Below are 6,358 nucleotides of genomic sequence, written 5' to 3'. Positions count from 1 at the left end.
TTACTTCTTTTTCTTCAGCATGGTAAGTAAAACCATTTATTCCATATTTAGATGGTTTTCTAAATTTAAGAAAATTTAGTTGATAGATTAAAAGCCAACCAAACCCATGCTACATAGAACTTTTTGTATCTATAGGCATGCCCTGTGGGTTACTGGCATAATTGTGCTGCTGTTTATCATAGATCCTGTATATTAAGAGAATAAGAAATGAGTTTATTTACCTCGTTCAGAAATGTGAGGCGAAGGGACTGTGATTACCTGGATCTCTTTTTTTTCTTTTTTTTGAGATGGAGTCTCACTCTGTTGCCCAGGCTGGAGTACAATGGCATGATCTTGGCTTACTGCAATCTGTGCCTCCTGAGTTCAAGTGATTCTTGTGCCTCCGCCTCCCAAGTAGCTGGGGCTACAGGCGCATGCCACCATGCACAGCTAATTTTTTGTATTTTTAGTAGGGATGGGGTTTCGCCATGTTGGCCAGGCTGGTCTCAAACTCTTGACCTCAAGTGATCCGCCTGCCTCAGCCTCCCAAAGTGCTGGGGTTACAGGCCTGAGCCGCCACGCCTGGCCAATTACCTACATCTTTTTTCTACTGCCGTATTTTTGCCTGTGAATTGTAGTTCATCTCATGGTTTCCATTATCACTATTCACACGACTCCCAAATCTCCAGCTTCTCTGGCTCTCCACTCACATGTGAGTCTGGATTTCAAATCCATGATGTAGCCTCAGAAATAACCATTTTATTAAGTACCCCTAGTGATTTTCATGCTGGCGTAGAGCTAAACCCAGCCAACTGCTTCTTGCCTGCAGAGAACACTGAGGATTTCAAGTGTGAACAAAGTAGTGTTGCTCTGTTCCTGGCTCGGCACCTGGAAAGAAGGTAAGCCTCTGCAGTTAGCCATGGCTCCTTAGTGCATTGCAGAGTGGAGTCTCTGGAATGGTTTTATTGAAAGGATGCCTTAACATCTGGTCTCTGTCAACACACAATAAGGGAGAGGAGAGGCTACTGAAATACGGATGCATGAGCTGGAATTACACACTATCTTGATGTTAACAAGGCTCGTTTGCAGCAAGCAAGTGCCTACATAGTGTCTGTGAAATATAGACAAAGGAGTGGTCCCAATCCTGGAAAGAGTGGAATTAAAAGGTATGGAAAAGAACTTACCCAGAAAGTAACACTTTTAGATGTGTTTTCTTTGCCCATAGTTAAAACAACCAGCTTAGCACTTTTCTGAGAGAAAAAGCTTTGAATCGTGGATGCTTCTCACAGCTGGCTGCACCATGTGCAATGTTCAAAAAACAAGAACAAGCTAATCATAGAGAACCAGCAGCGGCTAAACAGCCCTCTGCTTGCTTCCAAAGGACTTATAATTGAGCGCAGATGGTCCTAGCGGAGATGGGGAATGTGTCCCTGCTGACTCCTCATACCCCAGAGGACCAAGGGGGTCTCATGAAGGCTCTCAGCCCTGATTGTGCCCTCGTGAGGGCGAGGAGCTAGGCTGCTGAAGGAGGAAAGGGAAAGGCAGGTGGGGCCAGACCCTGTTGGCCATCTGACCAGCCTTCCCAAGGCCACGTGAGCAGATCTAGGGTCTCAAAATTACAGAAGACCTGGGGTGAGGGAACAAGAGTTGGAAGTTCTTTATAGTTGTCTGAAGAGCCTCATTGTCCAACTGCAGGTGCCTGATGTGCCCAAAGCTTCGTGGAAAAGGAATGTCAGTGGAATGCTCAGAAGTGGCTCTTTTCAGGGCATGGCTTCTGAGGAGGGTGGGGCCACCACAGCTAGCCCTCCCTCCGTCTAGCCATCCTCTCCTTCCAGTCCCTTTCCCATCTTTTCTCTCAAAGGAGCATGGTAGTGATCTTCATTACCAAATTTCAACTCCACACTTACTTTAAAAAGCTTTTCTGAAAGCCTGGCTACATAGAATTCTAAACAGATTTCAGTCAACTTTTAATTATAGTCAGTGAATGGGGAGTAAATACACAGATAATCCAAAATTGATGTAAGCATTGGAAGGTGAAAGAGGGAACGCTTCTTTCCCTCTGGGCCTGGTCATTTCCTCCCAAGCAAACCCCGCGACGTTCAGCCGTCTTCCTCCTATACCACATGCTCTCACCAGAACTGCAGCAAAACTGCATTTTATGTCCCATGTCTAAAGCTGAACACATGTTCCTGTCTACTTTTGCTTTTTTTCTGTTTCCCTTCTGTGAGGACCTTCCCCTCCTCAGATGTGGGGAGGAGTTGCCTCCGCTTGCATTACATGTATTTCAGAGTAGGTCCTGGGCTCTCCTTACACCTCTGGTCACATTGCCATTATTCCTTTGGTAGATAAAGGGGATGAGAAAGAACAGAGCTCCAGGCCTTTTTCAAACAAACTGGTTTTCTCAGTATAGCCCTATGCTCAAAAGGAGTCAGGACAGAGATGTGACTGCCATAAGGAGCTGTTTGCTTTGCACAGAGAAATCTAATCTTTCTCCTGCTGGGCAGCTCAATGCGGATGTCCCCTCACTGCTGGGAGAAAACACCTGCCCTTGCTTGTTCTCCTGATGGCCCCTCACAGTCAGGGGTGGGATGGCACATTCCTAGGTGCTCCTAGCCGAGCTGTCATGGGCGTCAGTCTTGGGCCTCTGCAGCTGGCTGTGACCAGGTGGAAACTAGCCTTGGCTGACCCAGAGAAGGAAAGGAGGCAGTCTGCCGCTTGGCTGATTTGGGAGTTGTGCTGAATTCCTGCCCATCTGTTCTCCCAGCTGAGCCAAGGCCAAAGCTGTCTACCTTTTGCCAACCTAGGGAATGACACAGAGCACGGAGCGCCATCACTGAGACATCTGCCCCAGTGCCCTGCCACCTTCGTCCTCACTGACCTCTGCAGCCTCTCTCATCTGCCAGTTTGATTCCGCAGGGAGAGGTGGCCCTGGGCTCACAGCTGGTGTTTGTCCACAGATGTTCATGGGTTTCTGTCTTTGCATTCTCTCATTTTTTCAAAGCTGGGTGTTGGGACCAACATCATTACTGACATTCTGCGGCTCTAAACAAGTCCTCACGACCACTTCTCAGTTTTCTCATCTTTATAAAGTACGGAGTAACCCCCACTATCCTTATAGAGGGACTGTGCAAGAAGGGAAGAGACTGCTATTGTTTGCCCTATATCCACCTACTTCCCTAGTTCCAGAACGCTGGATTTTAATGAGATAAAGTACCTAGTAAAAACACTGCATCATTTTCCATCCCCCACCCCTTGCAGTAAGATGTGGCCCATGAGACAGAAGCACTAATTACTGAGCAGGACTTCTAGGGGAGTTCTTTAAAACTCAGAGGAGCACCACTTTTACCTTTTGCTCTTCCCTTTTTCCTGCCTGGAACGCAGAAGTGATGGCTGAAGCTCCTGAGGCTGTAAGCTCTGTACATAGGATAGTGGTGAAGAAAGGAGCCTGGTTCTCCAAGGACGCTGTAGAGCTGCCATACCAGTCCTGCATGGTATTCCTGTGCACTACTCTTAGGTGAACACATAAATGCCTAATTTGTTTAAGCCATTAGGCCAGGCCTCTATTAGCCATTCCTGACTGATACAGAAGACAAAAATAGCACCACAGACTCCTGAACTCCAGACACTGCCTATTCTTTCGTCTGTTCTCGGCAAGCACCAACATTGGGACTGTACTTCAGGGTTGATGCTGGCCATTTGGTGGCGTGAGGAGACGGCACTCAGGAGTCTCTGCTAGCAGTTCTGACGTGTTCATTCCACACTGGATCCATAGAACGAGGGAACACAAGTGTCTTCTCATACGATTTATGGAAACAGTGATCGTTGCAGAAAAATAGCAAGAGAACAGACTTCAACTCTCTGAAGGCTGATGACCACCTGTTTCTCATCTCTTCTAGTGTATGTCAAAGCTAAATTAGGTCTAAACAGGAAATGAGTCAGAATCCCCAATTCAATAGAAATTTCAGGTCTTGTGATCTAATCTGCCACTTCATCCGTGAATTACCTATAGGTCATCCCTGAGAGGTGGCCTCCAGCTTCTGCTTGAATTCCTTCAAGGATGGGGTGCTCACTGTGGCTTTTCTAATCATCTCTGATTGTTAGAGACACTGTGACACTTTTATCCATCAGTCCTGTTTCTGAAGCTGTACGGTACAATTTTTTTTTTCCCCCACTTAAGGCTCGACTATTTGAAGTCATCTACCATGTCTCCTATGAAACTTCTCCTGATCATCCTTACTTCCTTAAACCCTTTTTTCCTGAAAAGTTATTCTTTTAATCTTATTTATTAAAAAAGCAACCCATGCCCATTCCGCAAATACAAGTAAAATAGTGAAAAACAAAAATCAAACTACATCTATTTGGTGATCATTATTAGTGTCTTATGTTTCCTCCCAGATTCTTTGCTGCATGAATGATAATAAAGTATATATACACTTTTGCATTAAAAGGTGGTTTTGAAAGTAACAATTTTTGGAGTACTTATTAAGCGCCAGCAACTCTTCCAAGCTCTTTGCATGTATTAAATCAGTTAACCCTCACACCCATTTAAGGTAAGCATCCTTATTTTTCCCATTCTATAGAGAAGGGATCTGACACTTAAAAATACGAAGTAACTTTCTTAGTAGGACCGCCAGCATTTGAACACAGCACCATCCTGAAAACCTACACTGTTGTTCACTAGATAATTACTTCCCTAAAAACAAAACAAAAGCACTCAATAAATAGTAATTATTACCACCGTTTTTAAGGAAACAATCTTAATTGAACTTTTTTTTTTTTTGAGACCGAGTCTCGCTCTGTCACCCAGGCTGGTGTGCAGTGGCGCGATCTCGGCTCACTGCAAGCTCCGCCTCCCGGCTTTTACGCCATTTTCCTGCCTCAGCCTCCCGAGTAGCTGGTATTACAGGCGCCCGCCACGACGCCCGGCTGATTTTCGTATTTTTTTAGTAGAGACGGGGTTTCACCGTGGATTGTTGAACTCTTAAAAGGACTAAGGGAAGGCTCATACCTGTAATCCCAATGTGTCTGGAATTGGTAGGTTCTTACTCTCACTAACTTAAAGAATGAAGCCGCGGACCCTCGCGGTGAGTGTTACAGGTCTTAAAGGCGGCGTCTCCGGGCTGAGTTTGTTCCTTCGTTCTGTCTGCTGTTCAGATGCGTTTGGACTTTCTTCCTTCCGGTGGACTCAAGAGTGAAGCTGGGGATCTTTGCGGTGAGTGTTACAGCTTATAAACACAGCGTGGACCTGGACAAAAAGGCCCAAAGAACAAACATTTCCACACTGTGAAAGGGAACACAGCCAGTTGTCACCGCTGGCTATGGCAGCCTGCTTTTATTCTCTTATCTGTCCCCACCCACATCCTGCTGATTGGCCCATTTTACAGAGAGCCGATTGGTCTGTTTTATGGAGAGCTGATTGGTCCGTTTTGACAGGGTGCTGATTGGCGCATTTACAATCCCTGAGCTAGACACAAAAGTTCTGCAAGTCCCCACTAGATAAGCTAGATACAGAGTGCTGATTGGTGTATTCACAATCCCTTAGCTAGACATAAAGAGTCTCCAAGTCCCCACCAGATTAGCTAGATACAGAGTGCCCATTGGTGCATCCACAAACCCTGAGATAGACACAGGGTGCTGATTGGTGTGTTCACAAACCTTGAGCTAGATACAGAGTGCTGATTGGTGTATTTACAATCCCTTAGCTAGACATAAAGGTTCTTCAAGTCCCCACTAGACTAAGGAGCCCAGCTGGCTTCACCTAGTGGATCCTGCACCACCGGGGCCGCAGGTGGAGTTGCCTGCCGGTCTTGCGCTGTAAGCCCACACTTCTCAACCCTTGGGCAGTGGATGGGACCGGGCGCCGTGGAGCAGGGGGCGGTGCTGGTCTGATCGGGGAGGCTCGGCCGCGCAGGAGCCCACGGCGAGGGTGGAGGGGCGGGCGGCTCAGGCATGGCGGGCTGCAGGTTCCGAGTCCTGCCCTGCCGGGAGGCAGCTGAGGCCAGAAAATTCGAGCGCAGCGCCAGCGGGCCGGCACTGCTGGGGGACCCAGCGCACCCTCCGCAGCTCCTGTCCTGGGTGCTAAGCCCATCACTGCCCGGGCTGGCGGGGCCGGCCGGCCGCTCCGAGTGTGGGGCCCGCCGAGCCCACGCCCACCCGGAACTCGCGCTGGCCCGCAAGCGGGCGCGCAGCCCCGGTTCCCGCCTGCGCTGCTCCCTCCACACTTCCCCGCAAGCTGAGGGAGCCAGCTCCGGCCTCGGCCAGCCCAGAAAGGGGCTCCCACAGGGCAGCGGGCTGAAGGGCTCATCAACTGCGGCCAGAGTGGGCACCGAGGAGGTGCCCAGAGTGAGCAAGGGCTGCCAGCACGCTGTCACCTCTCACC

The 6,358-nt window shown here is 48.4% G+C and overlaps 1 protein-coding gene across 1 annotated transcript in view; it reads right to left on the bottom strand.

Annotated features, from left to right (window-relative positions):
• The window catches only part of IRF6 (interferon regulatory factor 6), a 73,180-nt gene extending 67,914 nt beyond the window's left edge, over positions 1-5,266 (bottom strand). Inside the window, exon 1 of the mRNA XM_055234029.2 lies at positions 4,988-5,266. The gene's annotated coding sequence lies outside the window, so the exon portion shown is untranslated. The remainder of the gene's footprint in view (positions 1-4,987) is intronic.
• Positions 5,267-6,358: the final 1,092 nt, after the last annotated feature.

The sequence above is a fragment of the Symphalangus syndactylus genome, chromosome 19 (genome assembly GCF_028878055.3).
Source record: "Symphalangus syndactylus isolate Jambi chromosome 19, NHGRI_mSymSyn1-v2.1_pri, whole genome shotgun sequence".
NCBI classification, from domain to species: Eukaryota; Metazoa; Chordata; class Mammalia; order Primates; family Hylobatidae; genus Symphalangus; species Symphalangus syndactylus.
Note: the sequence above shows the minus strand (reverse complement) of the source record. Positions and strands in the feature narration are given on the sequence as shown.